This window comes from Ambystoma mexicanum, chromosome 1p, assembly GCF_040938575.1.
Source record: "Ambystoma mexicanum isolate Mex_15411 chromosome 1p, UKY_AmexF1_1, whole genome shotgun sequence".
Lineage (NCBI taxonomy): Eukaryota > Metazoa > Chordata > Amphibia > Caudata > Ambystomatidae > Ambystoma > Ambystoma mexicanum.
The window spans coordinates 268,885,618-268,907,689 of NC_090921.1; the positions used below are offsets into that span (position 1 = coordinate 268,885,618).

Below are 22,072 nucleotides of genomic sequence, written 5' to 3' on the forward strand. Positions count from 1 at the left end.
AGAACCTGAATTGTCTTTGAGAACAACTAATTTAATGTTTTACACAAACAAAACTTCCTGTAGTTTTCAGCACTGTAAGTTTGTTTTTTGTTCTCTTTTTCAACTTCTGTTCTCAGTTTTATTCTTCAACATGTCTTTTCATAAACTTTTAACTTAATCTTGGACTATCTTACTCAAGTACACCTGTAGATCTTCTTCCCAGACTACTCTGATGTTCTTATCTAAATTATCACGAAATTGGAGACGAACGCTACTCCGCTCCAGGCAATGCTATTTAGGACACAATACACGCTGATGCTGCGCTTACGCGTTGTTAACAGACTTGATGCTATTGACAGAACACTCCTTTGTCGGAAACAAAACACTGCCCCATAATTCAGGCTCACTTTGCTGAACTTTGCACTGCCTCTCGGATCATTTACACTGTACTAAAAATAGTCTTTACCCCTTTTGTCATGCATGTGATGTTGAAAGTTAGACACTACTGTAACTAATGCACACACTCAAAAATGGGTGTAAAATTGGGTCAACGGGCTAGTTCATCCTTCTGTGCATGTATTTTATAGTCTTTCTTTTATGAGGCAGCACTTGTGAACACTGTTCCTCTGAGCATGTATGTTTTACCCAAAATATATTTCTTTAAGCTGAACCGCGTAGCGACATTTGAATTAAAACTTTCTTAAATACGGCAACAATAAGGAAAATGAAATGCTCTTCTAAAAAAACCAAACTAGCTAAATATTAAACTAAACAAACCAAGAGTTTAATTTGCTGAATCCTTGGACTTTCATGAAGAACTTAAATCGCTGCGCTCCCACCATAAACCCTGCTTGTATTGTCCCATGCTGTCTTGAATCTTCCTGGATACTCTCTTCCTTGAAAACTTGGCTGCCTTCCTGAATTGGGCCTACATTCAAGAGCTCAATGGACACAGGACCTTCCTGCTTAAGGAAGGACAATGAAAGGCAGCTGGAAAAGTGTGTTCTGAGACAAGGTTCTCAAATCCACCAATCAGCTGCCTGAAAACTAACTTCACCAATCAATTGCCTGATCCTTCAGCGCCAGTTGGGGGAACCATTTCCCCCAGCTAAACAGAGTAGTTAAGGCCAGCTCCAACTGAGGTTCACAGAATTATAATCTTCATTCATTCAAACCATCTCATGTGCCCTTTTTTCCCAGTAGAGCAGCAATCGCATATTCTGCATAGCCTACCACAACCTGCTTGTGTAACCAAAACGTGACAGCCGTTGAGGGACATAGTCGATGCACAGCAACCTGTAACACTCACCTGGTATCAACGGGGAGGCCACCCAGTCTAGCTGGACTGCTTCCGACTTTGGACCCACTCCCTTGGACTCTTGTTTAGCTGAGAACCTGGTCTGAAAACAGGCGTTTGGATTAACTTTGTCTCTTCTAGCCCTGATCCCACCTCACTTGTGGACCTGATGACCCCTTAGTGCTCTCCTAACCTTGCTTTTGGGTATGTTGCGCTCTCCGTCCTGCTGTTCTGTGCAGGGGTGCGTTGTGGATGGGCGCGTCACAGCCTAGTTGCTTCACTGGTGCGGCCCCCTCAGATTCCAGACCTGCTGCAACTCAGTTCGTCAGGTAAGTCTGCTGTCTTGGCAGTTTGTCCTTTATCATTGCAATTGCCCCTAATAATGTCTTTCCTTCTTTTGTAGGTGCGGAAGGAATTCTGATGATGCCGTGCTGTCTGGGCTGTGCATGAGATGCTAAGTGAAAGCGCGGAGTCCGGCGCTATGTGCCTTTCTTGTGCCTACCTGTTTTTGTCACTTTCTTGCCGGCCGCCGTGATGTTCTGGACTGTATGTTGCCGAGAAGATGGAGAGCGGTGAGTAAGTCTTGCGCAAATTGCCTTCTTGCACTTCTGCATGTTGGTCAGCCTTTTTCTTTCTTCTTGCAGGTCGTTGAATGGCCCGGACTGGACTTGGACCATAAGCAAGTCAAATTCAGGTAAGCATGCGCCTTTCGGTTGTTTTTTTGATGTTGAGGAATAAACACTTACTAATGCTGCTTCTGTTTTTCTTTCTTCCAGGTTGCGGCTTCCAAGACATAGCGGGAGTGCGAGGAGATGCTGGATGTTCGGCTTCTGGAGCAGAGGGCTGAAGCAGGGCTCACTAGCAGGTAAGCGAAACTAACAGTGTTCTTGTTCTTACTCTTGCAGGTAATCGGGCCCGGAATGAAGAACAGATGCTGGTGAGCGTCACGCTGCGACTAGCAGAGTAATGCGAAGCGTGTTCTCCAACTTGGGCGTAGCTTAAATAGCCTGCAGGTGTCCCAGGTGCCTCCAGGCCTGCCTACACCTAAAATGCTAGACCGTATGGCTCAGTTCTGGAACTGAGCCATGTGAGGGCATCCATGTTATGTAAAATGCTATTGTGGGTTTCAGTCCTCTGATTCCGCATATGAGCATGGCACCAAAGGCGCCAGGACTGACTCCAAGAGAGTCTAGGCGGACATGATTGGGTCTTTGAGGCCATGATGGAGGACTGTAATGAAGCCCAGATGACCTGACTGCCCAGGCCAGGGGCAGGGGTCATGACAGCACTCCTCCCCAAGGCCCCTCTCAGGGGGTTCTTCTGTCTGGTCCTGGCTTGGTGGGATAATCACGATGGAAACACTGTATCAAACAGGGTACATGGATGTAGTCACACGGTTCCCATGTTCTGTCCTGCGGACCATACCCCTTCAGTCCACTAGATAGTATAGCTTCGCTCTGACTTACTTTGAGTCCAGTATGTCCAGTATGTTCTTGACTTCAAACTCCGGTTTTACATCACCCATCACTGGTTTGGGTGGTATGGTTACCTGGGTTCCAGGTTGAACTGGTTTCAAGAGAGACATATGGAACACAGGATGAATATGCACGTTGGCAGGCAAAGCCAGTTTAACTGCAGCTGGGTTTACAATGGATTTGATGGTAAAAGGTCCTAGATAGCGTGGTTGAAATGTCCGGGTTCCTTTTTATAGGCACGTGTTTTGATGTTAACCGCACTTCGTCTCCCACCTGGTAGTCTGGATCCCTTTGACGCTGGTCTGCGTATTTCTTTTGGCGGTTTTTGGCTTGACGTAGAGGTTTGACAGCTCTTGTGAAGGCCTGAAAAATGATGGTGTGCAAGGTTTTAATGGCTGGCATTTCCAGAGTCATGGGGACGTCCAGTTCGGAAGTGCGTGGATGTCTGCCATATATTGTGTAAAATGGGGTCTGTTCTGTACTGCTGCGCAAGTAATTATTATAAGCATACTTGGAGATCCACAGCAACTCTTTCCAATTCCCTTCCACTTGATGTAACATACAGCGCAGGTACTGTTCAAGCATTTGATTTGTTCCCTCTGTTTGTCCATCCGTTTAGGGGTGGTGGCTAGTGGATAGTCTGATGTCGATTTGAGCATTTGAACAGCATTTTCTCCAGAAGTTGGATACGAATTGGGTACCTCGATCGGAGATCAGCACTGACGGGAATCCATGAAGTCGCACGAGGCTAGATGCATTCGTGAGACCTTTAAACGGGCCATTTTTGAAAGCGAGTCCACGACCACTAGAATGGTATTGTATCCTTTACTGGACGGTAGGTCGGTGATGAAGTCAAGAGATAGTGTATGCCAGGGTGCCGGCGGAATTTCCAGTGGTCTGAAGAGTCCAGCCAGTTTCTGCTTTGACGATTTATTTTGTGCACATACGCCGCAAGAGATGCGGAATTGAATGACATCCTCACATGTAGGCCACCAGTAGCTTCGCTTTACATTGGCTAGAGTCTTACCAATCCCGGGGTGGCCCTCAATTAGGGAGTCATGATACCCTGAGGTGACCTGCTCCTGAAGCTCTTTCTTAGGCAAGAATAGACTGTTCCTGAAATATGGTAATTGGTCCTTGACTGCATAGTGTTCTCCTCGCGAGTCCCATTCTTGTAACAACTCGGAAGTCATCACGCTTCCGATCTCTTGCAGTAGCTTGTCTTGAGTTATCATGTAATGCCCAGGAGCTTGTCACTTGGGATGATAGCCACAGGATCAGGGGTTGGGTATACCTGTTCATCAGTACCCATGCAGGAAAGGGCATCGGCTTTTCCTTTTGTGACCCCGGGTCGAAACGTGATCACATAATCATACTCGGCGAAGAAAAGGGCCCAACGTAGCTGTCATGAAGATTGAGCCTTCGCAGTTTTTAGATATTGTAGATTCCGATGGTCTGTTATCACGGTGATAGTGTGCCTGGCACCTAGAAGATAGTGTTGCCAGGCCTTGAAGACTAATTTGATGGCTAGGAGCTCCTTGTCCGTGATAGCGTAATTGAGTTCAGGCGGGCAAAACTTACACGACCAGAAGGCTACCGGATGTAACTGGCCGGTTTGTTGGTCCCTTTTGAATCAGCGGTAAAAGTTTGAAAAGCATACTTGCACATGCTCTGGATCCCTTTGAATGAACTTGGGGCTGGCCAGTTTTAAGATGGCATCAGCCTTGTGCACATCCATTCGGATTCCCTTTGGAGTGAGGATGAAGCCGAGGAACTCTACTCTACCTCAATGACGTGAAATGAGCATTTTTCGAGTTTGGCATAGAGGTGGTGTTGGCGGAGCTTCGTAACGACTGAACGAACATGCTTGACGTGGTCCTGTTTTGAGGCAGAGTATACTCGGATATCGTCTATATAGGCCAGGGCATGGACGTCAATGAACTCTGAGGACATTGTTCATGAAATACTGAAATGCCGCGGGGGCGTTTCAAAGGCCAAATGGCATTACCTGGTATTCATATAGGCCATATTTAGTAAGAAACACGGTCTTCCATTCACCCCCCTACCCCCCTTTTAATTCGGACAAGATGGTATGCTCCTCTAAGGTCCAATTTCGTGTAGATTTGGGCATCTTTGACGTGGTCTAACAATTCTGGGATAAGTGGAAGAGGATAACGATTTATTTATTTTTGTCAATATCCTTTTATTGAAATATTGATAAAACATTTAATTCATCAGAGGGCATTGTAGGTGACAACATTGGTCATCTCAAATTCTGTGCATCGATATTGACTACAATTAATCAGCTGTAACAAATTCAGTAACTTTTGAGACTGGGTAAATTCATAGTTTGTCACTATAAATGATTCAACAATTAATCTCTTAATCATCAACATTTCATTTTAACATTTTGTAATTCATCAGATTTATACATATCTTAACATCCTTTGGGAGTAGGATAGAGTAGCTTAACCTTCTGTAGCTCTTTGAACTGAGTAGAAGTAGAAAATCAAGAAGATGGGGAGAGAGAGAGAGAGAGAGAAAATAAAGGGAAAGGACCTCATCATGGTTACCAACAGATCATCACCCTGTCCCGCGCGGGCTATATCTCTCCCCCTGTTAGATGTCAAGGGTTGAAAAAGGTATTTAATCAGTCTGGGCTGGAAAAACATGTGTTTTTTCTGCGACGTGGTCTAGAAATGGTCCCCAGATGCTTGTGAATTTGGGTGTCTGACTTTCTATCGCCGCTCTTAACTTGTCCACTCCCAAGAGTTCCCATACCTTTACCCACCAGTATGCTATGTGGGGGCCCTCTATTTCCTTCCAGAATCTTGCTCGTGTAAGTCGTGCCTCCATAAGCAGTTGAGTGAGCAGGCGAGCGGTAGGGCCAGAGCGGGGATAAGACCCATCTGGTGAGGCTCCTAGCAACATTACTAGTGGGTCCATGGGAAGAAGGATTCCACATGTCTTTGATCTTTGACCTGATTTCCAGCCAATAAGTTTGAATGACTGGACAATGCCACCACAAATGACCCAGGTCTCCCTTTGCCCCACATCCATGCCAACAGGTGTCTGGATATTCCGGATTCATCCCATGTAGTCTTTGCGGGGAAAAATCCCATCTATAATAGATTTTAAGAGCACATTCCTTTACAGCCGTACATCTAGAGGACCTATGCGCTCGATCCCAGATTCTCTGCCAAGCCTCAGAGTGAAGCTTTATGGCATTGATCCCCCACCTCAAACCCCTGAATATCAGGGTGAAGGTGAATATGTTGGGCCAAGGGTTCCATCGCCAGTGCAAATACTAGAACGGGTAGGGGACACCCTTGCCTGGTCCCTCTACAGAGGAGTATCTGGGATGTCCACCTAGAGTTGACTCGTATTCTAGTGGATGGGATCTGGAAATTCGATAGCACCAATTTGGAAAATTGTGGGCCAAACCCAAAGCCCTTCAGGACTGATGGGAGATATTCCCAGGACATACTATCGAATGCCCTATGGGAATCCCGGGATAATATGGAGTGAGGACCCGGAACCGATGGAGCCAGGGCTATCAGGTCTATAGCTCTGCGAATATTGTAATGGACGGATCAGCCCTGGATAAATCCTGTCTGGTCCCTGTCTATTAGAGTAGGTAAGATCTCCCCCAAACGCTGTGCTATGATCTTGCTATATATTTTAGCCTCCGTATTGAGCAAGGCTCTGGGCTGGTAGGATGAGCATTCCTCTGGGTCTTTCCCTGGCTTTAGAATTAGGGTGGTGGTAGATTCTGCCATGGACTGTGTAACAGTTCCTGATTCCCAACATTCGTTGAATAGCTGTAAACTCCTTTATAAAAGGTTTTATAAAACGTATTTGTGAAGCTTCAGGGCCCTGAGCCTTGCCAATAGGGAGTGACTTAACAGCGATCTCTACTTCTGCAAAGGATATTGGGCCCTCTAAGGGATCGTGTAGCTCTTGTGGAAGATGGGGTGGGTCTGCCCTAGCTATGAAGTCTTTGGTGGTTTGTTACTCCCCTCCTCCCCTATGTGGGGCTGCGTGGTCCCTGAAGAACTCCTCAATAATATGGCGTTTCCCTTCTTTGGAGGAGGTGCTCTTGCTTTTTTTATCCCGCAGGAAGTCTATCCTATTTTGACGTCTGCTTCCCTAACTTGGCTACTAGTAATTTGTTAGCTTTGTTTCCTTTGGTATAGAAAAATTGTTTGGTACGCATCATGCAGTAGGCTGCCTTTCCTATGTGATGTGCTTCCAGTGCTTTATTAGCCATACGCAAGTCCCTCAGAGCGCCGAGAGGGTTTCTTTTTGTGAGCCTCCTCTAGTCTATGGGCTTCCCCCTCCAATTGTTCTCGGAGCAATCTCCTGGCCCTCCCCCGTTGTGCTGCTTGCTCAATGAGGTGTCCCCTAATCACCGCTTTGCTTGCATCCCAAACCGTGCCCTAACTCGCGTCATCTGTACCGTTCTCAGTGAAGTATAAGTCTATGGATTCTCTGATATGGGCCCGGATCGCTGGATTCTCTAGAAGGAAGTAGTTTAACCTCCAGGGAGGTCTCGTAGTGGGAGTAGCCCGGGGGGGGGGGGGTGGTGGGGGATGGTGGGGGATATAGCTAACAGAACTGGAGAATGATCTGCCAAAGCATCTGGGAGAATCTCCACCTCCACCGCCTCCTAATTGAGAGAATCTTATATAAAAAAAACATGTCCAGCCTTGAGAATCCCCCATGGACTGCTGAGAAGTAGGTATAGTCTCTCTCCTCTTGATGATAATACCTCCATGCTTCAATCAAGGAGTGTTCTATCAGCAGAGAGGTGAGGGCCCTGAAGTTGTTGTTAGGGAGAATTCTCTGTTTAGGCTGAATTTCATAATTTAGTGAGTCCCCCAGCAGCTTTGCTGGATTTTTGGGGTTTATTTTTTTCTCCTGCCAAGAGTGAGACTCTTTTACCCTCACTCTTGGACATGATTTGAGTGCGTTTTTTTGACTCTAGATGTGTTTAATGGGCTATGGGGTCTTTTACTCCATAGGGCCTCATGTGTTTTTGTGATGTATGTTACACAGCACCCTCAGTGCAGTAACACAGGGGTGTCCTAGTGACTCCCCAGTATAGACTCCATACCCTGGGACTGACTACTGTCTCCCAGGGTCTATAAAGTCACCATTGACTTTACTAGTCTTAAATTCTGAACAGAACCAGTACAAACCATCATATTGTGGACGTACTGGCTGGGGCAATTCGATTGCCCCGGGGTCTGTTAGTCGAGGGGGCACGTCTCCGTCCCCCCTGATCGAGTTTTGGCTGGTGGCAGTGGATACTACTTTTTATATTCAACCGCAAATATTTCTCTATGGGATTTTCCCATTGTTCGAGGCTACTATCTTTATTTAATTACGATAGCCTCAAACATACCGCCGGTTTATTTAATTAATATGAATTCTCCGTTGGTATTTTTTGCCAAAACTCGGTTCTAAAATGGCGTTTGTGTTTTCTTCTGTGACTCCAACGCAAGTCGAGCCCTTTGTTCCACTTTTTGGCGGGCTTCTCCACAGAAGCCCTCCAAAGTGGTGCCACTCTGTCTGGGGTACTTAGGAGGGGTGGAGGGGGATTTAGGCACCTTGGACTGAGTTGCCTAGGCAACTCAAGTCGCACTCCGTCCTGATTGGCCCAAATGGTGAGCCGGCCGGCTCACCACTTAGCATGTTTGAGTGACAGCTAGGCTGAGTGAATGGGGGTTTTCTGCATAAAAGCAGGGCTTTGGGGACTGGAACTTTAGAAGTCGCCACAGGACCTAAGAATCCGACGAGGGAGAAGCTGAGCCGACCTGCCACGACGACACCACTGGTGGAGCCCTGCTGGACCGTCTCACCACTTTTCCCAACGACAGAGATCTCCCGCCGGAGAGTCTTCTTCCTTTGACTGGTGGGGATAACCAGTTTCACCGTCTTTTCGCCTTCCCGACGTATCTCGTGGCCGCCTTGCCTGTGCCAAGCACCCCGGCAACCGGGATACCACGTTTTACCACGACCGCGAATTAAAGGGTAATACCTTTAACCGGAAAACTCTGTGGCTGGTTTCTTCCCTGGCAGTGCAACGACCTTCATCTTTCCGCCAAGTCGAGATCTTCTCTTCCCCTGGACTACAACGAGACTTGCACTGGCTGCCAGGAACAACTGCCACCGCTGGAGGATCCTTCCCACTTAAGGTACCGTGTCCCGCCCGGCTTCCCTTGCCACCGACTGTATGGGGTAGATTTAGCCCCCGGCTTTCGAACCTGGGTTAGCCTGGGACACCCTGGCTAAACTTTTCTGAGCCTCTCTAAACTCTTTTCGAACTCTCTGCAAGACTTTCTAAGCCTAGGGTAACTGTGTGATCTCGGGCGCATTTGTGCTCTGCTCTCTCTGAATGGGCCCAGCCTATGGACTTTGGCTCACAAGTGACTTTTGCTCTTCTGTCTTGCTAATAGTGTTCCTAAAGCTTAGAGTGGTGTACCTTCCCATATTCTGTCTTTTCCCCCTCCCTTCTTCATGAACTTGTTGGAGTGCCATCTATAGTTAAGCGCTCACCTCTGTATGAAAATAAGTGTTGTTAACTAAGACTTATCTGATAAGGAATAAGGGTTGTATGTACTATAATAGTAACTGTGTTTAGAGTGTTTTACGATAAGAGTGCTGGAGTGTTTCAAACAGTGTGTTTTTAAATAAATAATTATATACTTTGATACCAAAGCTCTGGTCAGTGTTTGCTTGTATTATTGTGTCTGAGTGCCTATTGTGTATACTTTGCATACTGCCTAACTCTTCTTGAGAGAGGTCTGACTGCTCAGCCACAGCTACCAGGTAAATCTGGGTGGTACAGACTGCTACCAAGTGGGTTTACTGCTAACACCTGTAGTCCTAAATCTTTTGCAGTGTTCTCAAAGGAAACTGCACAGGTTTCTGCCTAACAGTTGTTCATGTCATTAACTGTTGGAGGGAGCGTTTTGTCAACCAGGGGGTTGATCACAGCGTTGAAATCCCCGCCTAGAATCGCCTCCCCCTCTGCATGTTCAAGTATAGCTTTCGACAATTTCATAAAAAACAGGTCCTGTTTGATGTTAGGGGCATGTATAGAAACCAGTGTGGTTTTGCAACCATTTAACATGGCGTTGACCAAGGAATCTCCCCTCCTCGTCTCGTACCACCCCTATGGTTTTAAGGGAAATCCCCCTGTGCACTAGGATGGCAAACCCTCGCTTCTTCAGTCCGCTAGAGGCAAAACATTTAGTGGGGTAGAGCCTATCATTAAGGCGGAATTCATCTTTTTGTCGTAGATGGGTCTCTTGTAGGAATAGAACCGAAGCATCCAGCGTCCCTAGTCTATGAAATGGCGCTTTTCGTTTCAGTGGGGGTGGGGGGGGGGGAGTTCAGGCCCTGCACATTAAGAGAGATGCATCTAATGCTCAGGGTTGCTGTTAATGTGTCGCATGGGTTTTCGCTTTAGATGGACTCCCACGAGAGGGCCAAGAGCAGGATAAACTGTCAGATCAATCATTGCAGTGTGAACTGCAGGAAATCTGTGATGGGTGAGACAATAACGCCAACTTAATGACTTCGGGTTAAACTCAGGAAAATATTCAAAACAATAAACTATACAGTAAAAAAGCCAGGTTACTTTCTTTACAACTTGTGCTATTCCCACAACCAGAGTCAACATTAACCAAGTGTAAAATTAGTCAGGCGCCATCCAGTCAGGTGCCCAAGCCGATTATCATGTGGAAATTACCATGCTCTTAAGTATCGCCAGACAGGGCATGCGGAGGATGTGGGGAGCTGGGCAATTTACAAACTTATGTTGGGGTTAGCCAATTCCCCTTAGCATCTCGGTCCAAAACTGAGGACATGGCGTTCACAAATGCGACCGTAGAAGGAGGGGGAAGAGGTGTCTTCAACATCCCAAACTCCCCAGCTTGACCATGGTAGGTCCATTTAGACAAAATGCGCTGTAGGCCTGATCAAGATCTCGTAGGTGGGCATGTCTTCTCAGCGCGGGGCATTACCATTCATTAGGGTCAGGTGGCGGCCCAGCCTTCCTCCTCCCCTGCATTCCGGATTGGGGTTTCATCAGAGTTGGTGATTGCTTTCTCTGGGCCGGTACGTTGGCGCGGATGTGTCGGAGATTGGTGTCGCCGCCTGGGTTTCCCTCATCCGATTTTTGGCAGCGGATGTGGAGTAGTCCCGTCCGGGTTCTGGACGTGAGGGTTTGATTCGCTGTTATCAGGCACCTCTTGCATCAGGCCTCTCACTTCCTCCTCAGAAGAGATTACATAATGTTGACTATGGAAGTCAAAGATCAACTTACAAGGAAACCCCCAGCGGAAGCGGACCTTCTGGGTTCTCAGCCAGGCTTCTGTAGACGTTGTCTGCATGCCAGGGTGTAGGGTCCAAGTCCTGGAAGAGTTGGACCCTCGTGCCTTGGAATTGTATTGACTCAGAATTTCTGGCTGCTGCCATGATCGCTTCCATCTGGCGAAAAAAGTGTTTTCTGGTGAGCACATCTGGTGTCATATTCCTTTTAAATTGGGCCGAGGAGTATACCCGGTGGGTTCTGTCTAGCTGTAATTTGTCATTAGGCAAGAGGTCAAGAAGGGATCTGAACAAAGTCTCTACGTATTCTGCTAGGTCCTGATCTGCGACCTGTCGGGGGACTCCACGAAGGCGCACATTATTCCGACTCAACCTATTTTCTAAGTCGGCCTGTTTTGCCCATATGTCTTCAATCTGTTCTTCAATGACCTTCACTCTCTCTACAAGTGCTTCGGTGTTATGGGATTGCTCGCAGCTGTATTTTCCAGCTCATTAACCCTGGATTCAATCCCTCTGATGTGAGAGGTAAGGTCTGCGAGAGACTGAGCCAAGGAGTCTTTGGAGGTCTTGATCTCTTCCTTGATCTCGTGGCTGATATCCTGTTTGAAGGTTCTAAGCATCTGCTCCAGTTCCTCCTTGGACATTGCCATGTTTGAAGGCAAGCTTGAAGATGGGGCGGTGTGAATTTCGGCCGTGCACGCAGGCGATGGGTCCGCAGCTTGTGGTGACAGGTAGCCTGTATGCCGTGACCCTTCCTCTTAACCCCTGTTTTGGGCATCCCCTCGGGTAGATATTGGAGGCTTCTGTTTATAGTCACAGCACCAGTGGGAGAGCAAGGAATGCCGGTTGTGCAAGGTCAGCCTCAGGTGTTTGCTGTGGCTCCATCAGGTAGGGCCGGTGGAGGGTCTCCTCCCGCGCTTCCGGGGTTTTTATTTAGGACCCAAAAGGGGTATGGAAGGTCCCTCGAGGTTGTTCAAATGTGACGAGTGTGTCTTTAGATAGCAACAGGATTTTCGTTCCCCGCCTGGGATGGTGCAGTGCTCCGAGGATCAGCTCCAGCGGTTTTCCTCTTCGTGGGTCCTGGATGATTGGTGAGGGCTGGGGGGGTCCCGCCTCGTAAAGTCTCTCCACTTCTCCCTCTGTCCGTAGTTCCGAGATCCGTAGGTTTTATAGTTCCTGTGTCCCCACTTTGTCAAGGCTGCTTCTGACTTCAATGGACCTCCTCCAGCCTCACCAACTCCCCAGCAGCCCTCAGCCCCAGGGGGGTTATCTTATGCACCACCCCGAGCAAGGAAGCTCCCAGGGGTGGTGCCGCACATAGGGACCCGGCGGGGCCGAGCCCCCAACCCGCTACGGTCCATTAGGGATTTCACCGCTCCAGCGCCTCCGCTCTGTTCACCCTAACAGAGGGCTGTCCTGCTTCTAAGCGGGCTGCCGGGGGTTGGCCGCCTATGGTCTCAGCACCACCGGGGGGGGCGAGAGAGGCCGGGTGTACAGGGCCGGCCACGGATAATCCCACTAGGCTTGGTCAGGTGGGGCCCGCAGGAGGTGTAAGGCCTTTCCCTTGTTTCGGCGAGGTGTTATAGGTGCCTCATAGGAGGTTTGGAAGGGCCCTCGGGAAGATCCCTGCATGGAGGGTGTTCATGTAGGGGGGCAGAGGAGGGGATCTCTGCTCTCAGCTCGGGATGGTGTATTACTTACCCGTGTGTCGAGAGCCCGGTCTCGGTGGAATCCCGCTTCCTGGCTGTCGGGGTGCACCTCCGGTGATCCAGGGTCATGAGGGGGGGGTTGTTTTATGCGCTGCCCCGAGCAATCCAGCTCTCATGGGCAGCGCCGCGCAGTAGAGTCTGGCTCTGGTCGCCCCAGCTAAGGGTCCTCCCGCCTCCAAGTCCCCGCCTTCAGCGCCGCTCCTTCTCTTCGCCTGGGCCCTCTGTCAGCGGGCGCCCCCGGTCCCGGAAAGCTGTAGCGGACCTCTGTGGGTCCCGTTGGGCCGCATCGCAAAGTTTCTAGGGCGAGGATTGCCAGGCAAGGACACGGCGGGTTCGGCCAGCCCCTCTCTCAGTAACGGCCCTGGGTGGAGTGCGCCGCCATTTTGTGCTCCAGTGCCTCCGTAATTCGTACTCCCGAAACAGGCTTTAAATAGTGCGTTTTGTCCTCTGAAGCTTGCCGCTGTGTAGGCTTCTCTTTATCACTGAGTAAGTGATTTCGGGCAGGAATTTCCATAATAGGAAGATATAATAGCATGGCCTGGGCCCTTTGAAGAGGAGCTCATGGGAAACGCAGCCGCATAGTGTGCTGCTTAGCCACGCCCCCCGGATAACGATTTTTAACCATTGATTTGGTTCAGTGCGCGATAGTCTATGCACGTCCTCAAATCCCCTTCCTTCTTCGGCACAACGAATAGGGGAGATGCTGCTGGTCACTTCGAAGGGCGGATAAAACCATTAGCCAGGTACTGGTCTAAGTAGGACTTTAAATGTTGATTCTCTGGTTGTGTAAGCGCATAGATACGACCACAAGGGATTTGTCCTCCAGTTACCAGACCGATCTGGCAATTATAGGTTCTGTGTGGAGGCAAGGTGTTAGCTTGTTCTTTTTGGAACACATCTTGAAAATCCTGGTATTTACTTGGTAGGGTACCGATCACACCCAGGGCTATTACTGCTGTTCCATGGACAGATGGGCTTGTATTTGTTGACTTCGAAATAGCAAGTAGGAGTACAGCCTTTGGAAAATACCAACTCCCTTGCAAACCAATCAATATGCGGATTGTGTGCGACCAACCACGGCATCCCTAGGATCAACCGGAACTTAGGCGCTTTGATGGGATTGAAAGCAATAGATTCCTGGTGGCCATCCTGACATAAAAGGGTTAGAACTGTTGTGCATTTGGATATTGGACCGGAAGCGATTTCTGTACCATCTACGGTGGTCAGTCTCAGTGGTCGATTTAGTGCACAGAGAGAGCCCCATCTTTGCTGCAAGATCCTGGTCCATATAATTCCCAATTGCGCCTCTGTCGATGTATGCATCCTAGATGGTTGCTGGTGGTTTATTAGGATCATGGGCAACACAAAATGGGAGGTCTGTAGTTGACTTTCTTCGCTCTGCAAATGGACCCCTACATTTGCTGGGCTTGGTAGTTTTCCGACTCTTCATTTGTGTTTTTCTTATCCGTGGCTCCTACGGTTCTCCTTGGTTGCTTTACTGGGCACTCTTTGAGGAAATGACCGGCTTTTCCGCAGTATAGGCATAGCTGCTGTTCCCTTCTCTTGTCTCTTTCAGCTTTGGTTAGAGGGGGTCCTACCCCTCCCAGTTGCATTGGTTCCACCAAACTGTCTGCCACCCGTGGAACATGGTCCTTAGACCGCACGAACATATGGCGAGTGCCTGGTTTGCTCCGATCTGCTCTTCGGTCTTGCAACCTGTGATCCAGTTGAACCACAAGGCTGATAAATTCTTCAGTCTTTTGGTGGATCCACCACTTGAGCAAGTACGTTCTTAAGCTCACCCCGTAGGCCTCAGTGAAATAGCGTGGTTCTCTTCTCCGGCCACCCTGCTTCGACCATGAGCCTGTTGAAGGTCGCTTTGTATGTTAGTAAGTCTCGGTTTCCTTGACGGAGGGACAAGAGTTCATTGTCCAGTGCATGTCCAAGAGTACGACGGGCGAAGAGCTTTTCCATCTCTTGCTGGAAGCCCCCAAAGTCACGTAGCAGTGGGTCATCCTGGCTAATGAAAGGTACAGACCAGTCTGCAGCACTGCCACTCAAATAAGACCACACAAAGGCAACCCGTGACTGAGCATTTGGAAAGGCTCCAGGTCTGCAAAGGAAATGGAGGCGACACTGGTTCATGAAGGTTGCATACTTCCTAGGATCCCACGTGAAACGTTCTGGTGGGGCTAAAGGAACTGCTCCTGGAAGAGTGATCTGTACCGGATTGATCGGTGGGGCTGGCATCGATGAAACGTTCCGAGGCAATGGGGGCTTGTCCGGCCTGTGATTGGAGGAGTTGTCTACTTAAGCCACTATCAATTCTTTCCGTTAAGCGTTGGTCTCCTGCCGGGCTGAATGCACCTCAGCGGGTAACTGCCCCAACATCTGAGCTAACCGGTCGGTTGCCGAGGTTTCCATGATGCCCAGGTGGATTATGGTTTGTGAGGCTTCGCGTTCTGTAACGCTCACCTCGTACCCACGGGGACACCACCCAGTCTATCCGGACTGCTTCCGACCTCGGACCCACTCCCTTGGACTCTTATTCGGCTGAGAACCAGGTCTGAAAACACAGGAGTTTGGATTAGCTTTGTCTCTTCTAGCCCTGAGCCCACCTCCCTTGTCGACCCGACGACCCCTTAGTGCTCTCCTCATCTTGCTTTTGGGTAAGTTGCGCTCTCCGTCCTGCTGTTCTGTGTGTTGTGGATGGGTGCGTTGCAGCCTAGTTGCTTCACTGGTGCGGCCCCCTCAGAGTCCAGACCTGCTGCGACTCTGTTTGTCAGGTAAGTCTGCTGTCTTGGCAGTTTGTCCTTTATTATTGCAATTGCCCCAAATAATATCTATCTTTTGTAGGTGTGGAAGGAATTCTGATGATGCTGGTGTGTGCACAAGATGGTAAGTGAAAGCGCGGAGCGTGGCGCTATGTGCCTTTCTTGTGCTAACCTGTTTTTGTCCCTTTCTTGCAGGCCGCCGTGATGTTCCGGACTCTGTGTTGCCAAGAAGATGGAGAGCGGTAAGTCTTGCGCGAATCGGCTTCTAGCACTTCTGCGTGTTGATCAGCCTTTTTCTTTCTTCTTGCAGATCATTGAATGGCCCGGAATGGACATGGACCAAAAGCAAGTCAAATTCAGGTTGAGGAATAAACGCTTACTAATGCTGCTTCTGTTTTTCTTTCTTCCAGGTTGCGGCTTCCAAGACAGAGCGGGAGTGCGCCAAGCTGATGGGTGTTCGGATTCTGGAGCAGAGGTCTGAAGCAGGGCTCACTAGCAGGTAAGTGAATACTAATGGTGTTCTTGTTCTTATTCTTGCAGGTAATCGGGCCCGGAATGAAGAACAGACAGTGGTGAGCGTCACGCTGCAAGTAGCAGAGTAACACGAAGCGTGTTCTCCAACTTGGGTGTGGCTTATCCCAGGTGCCTCCAGGCCTGACCACACCTAAAATGCTGGACCGCATGGCTCCGTCCTCTGATTTCCCATATGAGCCTGGCGCCTAAGACGCCAGGACTGACTCCAAGAGAGTCTAGGGAGACATGATGGGGTCTTTGACGCCATGATGGAGGACTGTGATGCAGCCCGGATGGCCTGGCTGCCCAGGCCCAGGGCCAGGGGTCATGACACAACCTCTATAGAGACACATTTTCTGAAGCAGCTGACGCTGGAAGGAGAGATTATCAAATATATGAAATACGAGAGGAACATAATATCAAAAGAACATTATCAGGGGTATATCCGCATGGACACTTGCCCGTAGGTTTACGAAGTCCAAGAATGAATTCTAGACCTCCCTTTTGAAGATGAGTTTTTCCATTCATTGACAGACGAAGAGCTCACCAAGTGAAAGACCTGTACCCAGACTGCTAGTCTTAACCATCCTGACTAAAACAGCAACCAGAGGATTTTCCAAGGCTCAGCCACACTCGGAAAGGCAGGCCTAGGTCGTTTGGAGGTTTCAGAGGTTTCCAAGAGAGGACGACTAGGCAACCTGATAGTTTGCCTAGTCCACATAGGTGTAAGCAGTAATTAGTCACACGTAAGGGGTGTTAACTGCCCCTTACTCCCCAGCTTCCTCTGAACCCAAAAAAACAGGAGATTTCCATCCGGGTCCACAAATCTCCCGTTGGAGGGAAAGTCTCCCTACACATGATCCACTGGGGTCACCATTTACAGATCGATGGCTCATTTCTGTGATTTCAGAGGGGTTTTGGCTCCCAGTTTCTCAACCCTGCCCTTCCTCCACTGTTTCAGATGGGGTCTCCAGCATTTCTCAGAGTAGTGGAGTCCTCGATAGAGTCCCGTGCAGTGAACAGTCCCAGTGGAGGACAGGGGCAAGGGATTCTACTCCAGGATCTTCACGATATTCAAGAAGAACCAGGCAGGCTTGCAAGTTTTGTTGGACTTATCATACCTCAACCTTTATTTACCTCTAGAAAAATTCAAGATGGTAACTCCAGCGTAGCTAGCAGATACTTTGCCAGGGACACTGGCTCTGTGCCCTGTACCTGAAGAACGCTTATCTGCATATACCAATTCGGCCATGTGCGTGCTGATCAATCTTTTATTCGAACTGGCGTTCACAGTGAACATTAAGAAATCAGAGTTTACCCCCACGCAGAGCATTACCATCATCGAATTTCAGTGATACACAGTGCAGGCCAGTATAGTCCCCACTCTAGACCAAAGGAGGGATATGTGGGCAGCAATAACATATTTCCTGGGAAGAAAATCCCCTAGGTATCAGCACCTGTTGGCACAGCAAGCAACCTGCATATTGTTGGTGCCTTTGGCAAGAATCAAGATGAGAAAAATATAGCTCCATCTAGCAACCTCATGGGACCAGGAGACGGGAGCACAACCTGACAGAATATCAGTTCCGTCAGCCCTCACAGAGGACTTACTATGGTGGAGGGAGGACTCAACTGGCAGCTCGGGAGCCCCGTTTCATCCTCCTCCCCATTCCCTGATTGTGACAACAGACACGTCCTTAGAGGGATGGGTGCCACGCTGGGTTTGCACTCCACCCTTTTAGGGTGGACCAACGTGGACTTGAGCAGGCCTATCAACTATTAAGAGTTGAAAGCGATATTCCTGGCTCTGAAATCGTTCGCTCTTCTACTACAAGGCAAGGTGGTGCTCATTCTTACAGACAGCACTACCATGTTCTACGCAAACAAGCTGGACGTGGGGGGGCAGGCTCCCTCCTCTGTGGAGGTTAGCAGTTCAGTTGTGGGAATGGGCCATTGCTCAGGGGATAGCCAAATGGATTGTGTCTTGCATAGCGGATGCTTGTAATGCGCAGGACAAATCACCTCCATAGGGCATTCGGCCCACACTTAGGATCAACGCAGCGGCAGTTGCGTTTCTGCAGGACATGCCGTTGGATGTAATCAGCAAAGCAGCCAAATGGGCCACTCTGTTCGCCTTCTGCCGTCATTACTGTTTGGATGTTAGCTCATGTGAGGATGCAGCTTTCAGCCACACAGTTCTCCAGAACCTTTTTTGCGTGAATTAACTTTTAGCTCCTTCCTAAATTTGGGACTGCCTAGGAATCGCTGATACAGTATGGAGGAAAGGGGATGGGACATATGCGTAAGAACAAGTTCCTCACTGCAGTGACTAATGTACTTCTAGTCCATAGTCACCCTTCCTCCATACGTCCCTTCCTCCATCCCGCTGAGGGTTGAAAGATGTAGTTAGATTTGTCGTTCCCAACGTGCATCAATGGAGACTAAGGTGTTGCGCTGTGGGGCGGTAACAGCCGCTCTCGCGCCTACACACGCCTAAATACGTTCCCTCAAAGGGTAAGTGCAAGATTATTGCGGGGCTAAAGACCCTGTTCTTGTACGTGGACGCCCATACAGTATAGAGGAAAGGAGACTATGTACTAGGAGTGCATTAGTCACTACAGTGAGTAACTTGATCTTAATGAGCGGGTGTTCTCTGAGGGATGATTACTTCTGATAAGGGAAGGAATATCTGAATATAGTGTTAGTGCCTCTGAAATGGCAGCAATTCTCCTGAAGAGAGCGGAATTGCCATGTTTCTCTGGTTTGATTGATTGTTTATTTGTATAGCGCCTATACACAATGTGTTTCAAAGCGCTTCAAGGAGGGAAGGAACATGGAAGAATACAGTTACATTCTTATAGGTCTTTGAAACAAATTAGAATGTGAAAAATACTATCATAATCAGCCTGGAGACATTTCTGATGGTGCAAGCGCAAGGAACAGTTGGGGAGGGAAAAAGGACGAAGGAGACGAACAAGCAGTAACATTACTATGCCTGCCGACAATTATTGTAGTGCATGAGTAATAAAAGGAGGGGGTTTGGGCAGGGGGAGGAGGAGGTGTGGAGAGAGGGAGGAGGAGAGGAAACAGGCGACTATCAAAAAAGGTCAGACAACGATTCAGAGTAGTCAGCGGGGAATGGGAGGAGAGGACAAGGAGGGAAAGGGGGGACAGTCAAGCTACTATCAGAGGTCATGGGACAAATGATAAGTGTAAGTGCTATGAGAGGAGAAAGGTGGCTGCAAAACAGGAGGAGAGGGGAAAAAGAGGGGGGAGGGGAAAGGTGACAGTAAAAGACAGGCGGCTACAATTACTATGCCTGACAGCAATTGGGGTCATGCCAGACTTGGACAGAGGATGGGGAAAAGGGGGGGGGGGCAAAAAAGGGGGAGCTGTAAAAGGCAGGCAGCTACGATTTCTATGCCTGACGCAATTGGGGTATTGCCAGACTTTAACAGGAGGAGGCGAAGAATCAGGGGAAGTAAGGGGCAACCAAGACAATTACAGGGGGCAGTGGGAAGGGGGAGTGAGACCAGATGGGGTTCAAAGGGGGTACTGTCCGACACCTTGGGGCTAAGGGGGTGTGCCAGGGGCACTGTCAGACACACGATGGGCAAGAGAGCGTGAGGGGGAACTGTCAGACACACGAGGGGCAAGGTGGTGAGAGGGTGGCACTTCCTCACACACAAGGGGCAAGGGGGTGGGAGGGGGCATTTTCACACACGAGGGGCAAGGGGGTGGTCGGGGGCACTTTCTCACACACACGAGGGGCAAGGGAGTGGCCGGGGGGCACTTCCACATACACGAGGGGGAAGGCGGGGGGCACTTTAACACACACGAGGGGCAAGGGGGCGTGCGAGGGAGGGACTGGCAGCAATGCGGCATACCATGGTGGACACGGGTAGACAGCGCCTTTGATGGTGTGGCCGGCTCCCGCCTCCCGGTTGCAGCCATTGGCTAAAGAAGGCCAAGGCAACCAATGGGAGAGGGAGGCAGGAGCTGGCCCAATAAGATGGAAAACCAAATTCAAAGTGCATCGAGCAAACGGCCATCTGAGAAGGCCTACTGGAATCAGGCATGTTAATGGCAAAAACAAATTAAAACCCAAGTGGGAAATGCAAGGAGCGCTACATGCAGTTCACGCAAAGCCAGGTATGCACGCAAGATCGAAATGTGCATTTTCAGTCAATTGCAGCCTCATGAAGAAATGTTCCAAAAGACATATTCTTTACCCCCCCAGCAAGGCGCATCAGTGGTGGAAGTCCGGCACGGGTGGAGGGTGCTGGTGAGCTGAGGGAAGGGGCTCCAACCATGTCAGGAGAAGGGAGAGAATGGTGAGGGAGCAATTACATCTGAGCAGTTGCAACTTTCAAGGCAGTGGTAGTGCCACTACCGTCCACGCAAGGAAGATCATTATTATGGGTTTAAATCCCTTCCAGACGGCTTAGCCTAAAATGCTTTTAATGCTAATTTAATGCCTACCCTTCAGTTGGGTACCCGTAACATATGCTATTAAAGATATATGAAATGGTAAGAACTGTGATATCAAGTGATTCTTTGAAGTTGTTTGTCATTCCATTTCTTTCTCCTTTGCTTCGTCCCCTCGTTTACCCAATACTTGATTAATTTTCATTTCTTGCCTCGTACCTCCATTTCTCTTGTAACATACTTTATTTTCCTTCAGCTTTTTTCTGTGCCCTCTAAAATGTGTAATTCAACCAATTTCACAGTCCTTAAAAAGGACAGAGGGACCTCCCACGACCCGCTAAATACAAATGTGATATTGTATTGGAAGCACGGCTCACTCCTTGTCTGGAAATTCAATGAGACTTAAGATCCCTAACCGTTGACACATCATGTTTTGCCTTGTCCTAGTCTGCAGCGTGGGTAGGGTGAGGGCTTTTGGAGGAAACCATGCGAGAAGCTAGCAGTTTATTGAATTATGTATTTTTGTCTTCCGTGCATAGTAAAACTGTAAATGAAAAGTTTGCAAACACTTTCATTTCGTAGTGGTTTTTATTGTCTATAATTGCAACTGGTGCGTTAACAGATGACCGATTTGTGTTTCAGACATCGTTTTTTAAAATGGTGCTGTTAGAGTATTTGGAGTTGTGATGAAGTCCTCTTACTAGTTCTGGGAACAACAAAGGAGGTAAAACAGGGGCCGTAATGCCACTACGAGCATCATTGGGAGGATTACCTAGTCACTCTACATGGAGCCCAGTCACATGGCTGGGGCCAATTGCAGGTCCTAAGGGTATTGTTTTCACCAGCAACTGCATGCGGCTTTGCAGGGTGATGGGGAGCTCGCTCTCAAATTTGGAGAGCCTGAAGCTTTCTCTAGACTGAGCCAAAGCTCTTGATAAAAAGTAAAAAAATATTTTGAGGTATTTTTATGCATCCATCAGTGATCGCATTTGGTCCGATAAGGTTTGTCTACGCCGCAGTAACTAAAGTGACCAGATATCCCAGTTTTGCTTGCACTGCCCCAGAATTGGGTGTTCTGCCCCTACTTACCAGGTTTTTATTTTTCATTTAAAAATGCTGTCCTGGTTTTTGGGAAAGGTCTTTAGTGGTTGCGCTGCTGGCATGAATGAGCACAATCTCGCACAGAGTGGGTTGCAATGCACTTATTTCGTGAAAAAAATGTTTATTAAACACTAAATAAATGTTAGGATTTGTGATTTTACTGTAACACTCAAAGCGGGTTTGTACCATCAAACATTCAATTTACAGCCATAGAATTAATCAATTGCGCAACACAGGATACTTAGGAAACTGTTTCACAGGACGGGCTTGGAATATAAGTCGGATCTGAGGCTTCTTTGTGTTGTGCACTTCAGGTAAATCGAAATCTATGTCCAGGACAAATTCTGGAATCCCTCTGTTTCCTTGTTTTCCCAACTAAGTGTTGTCATGGCCGTCCCTGTCAAAAGGTAGTCCTACTTTAATGTTAGAGCCCTGTCCCAGTTTACTTTGAAAATC

General features: G+C 48.6%; 1 protein-coding gene across 2 annotated transcripts in view; it reads left to right on the plus strand.

Annotated features, from left to right (window-relative positions):
* Positions 1-22,072, plus strand: part of ARRB2 (arrestin beta 2) — an 893,685-nt gene that overhangs the window by 418,447 nt on the left and 453,166 nt on the right. The window lies entirely within an intron of this gene.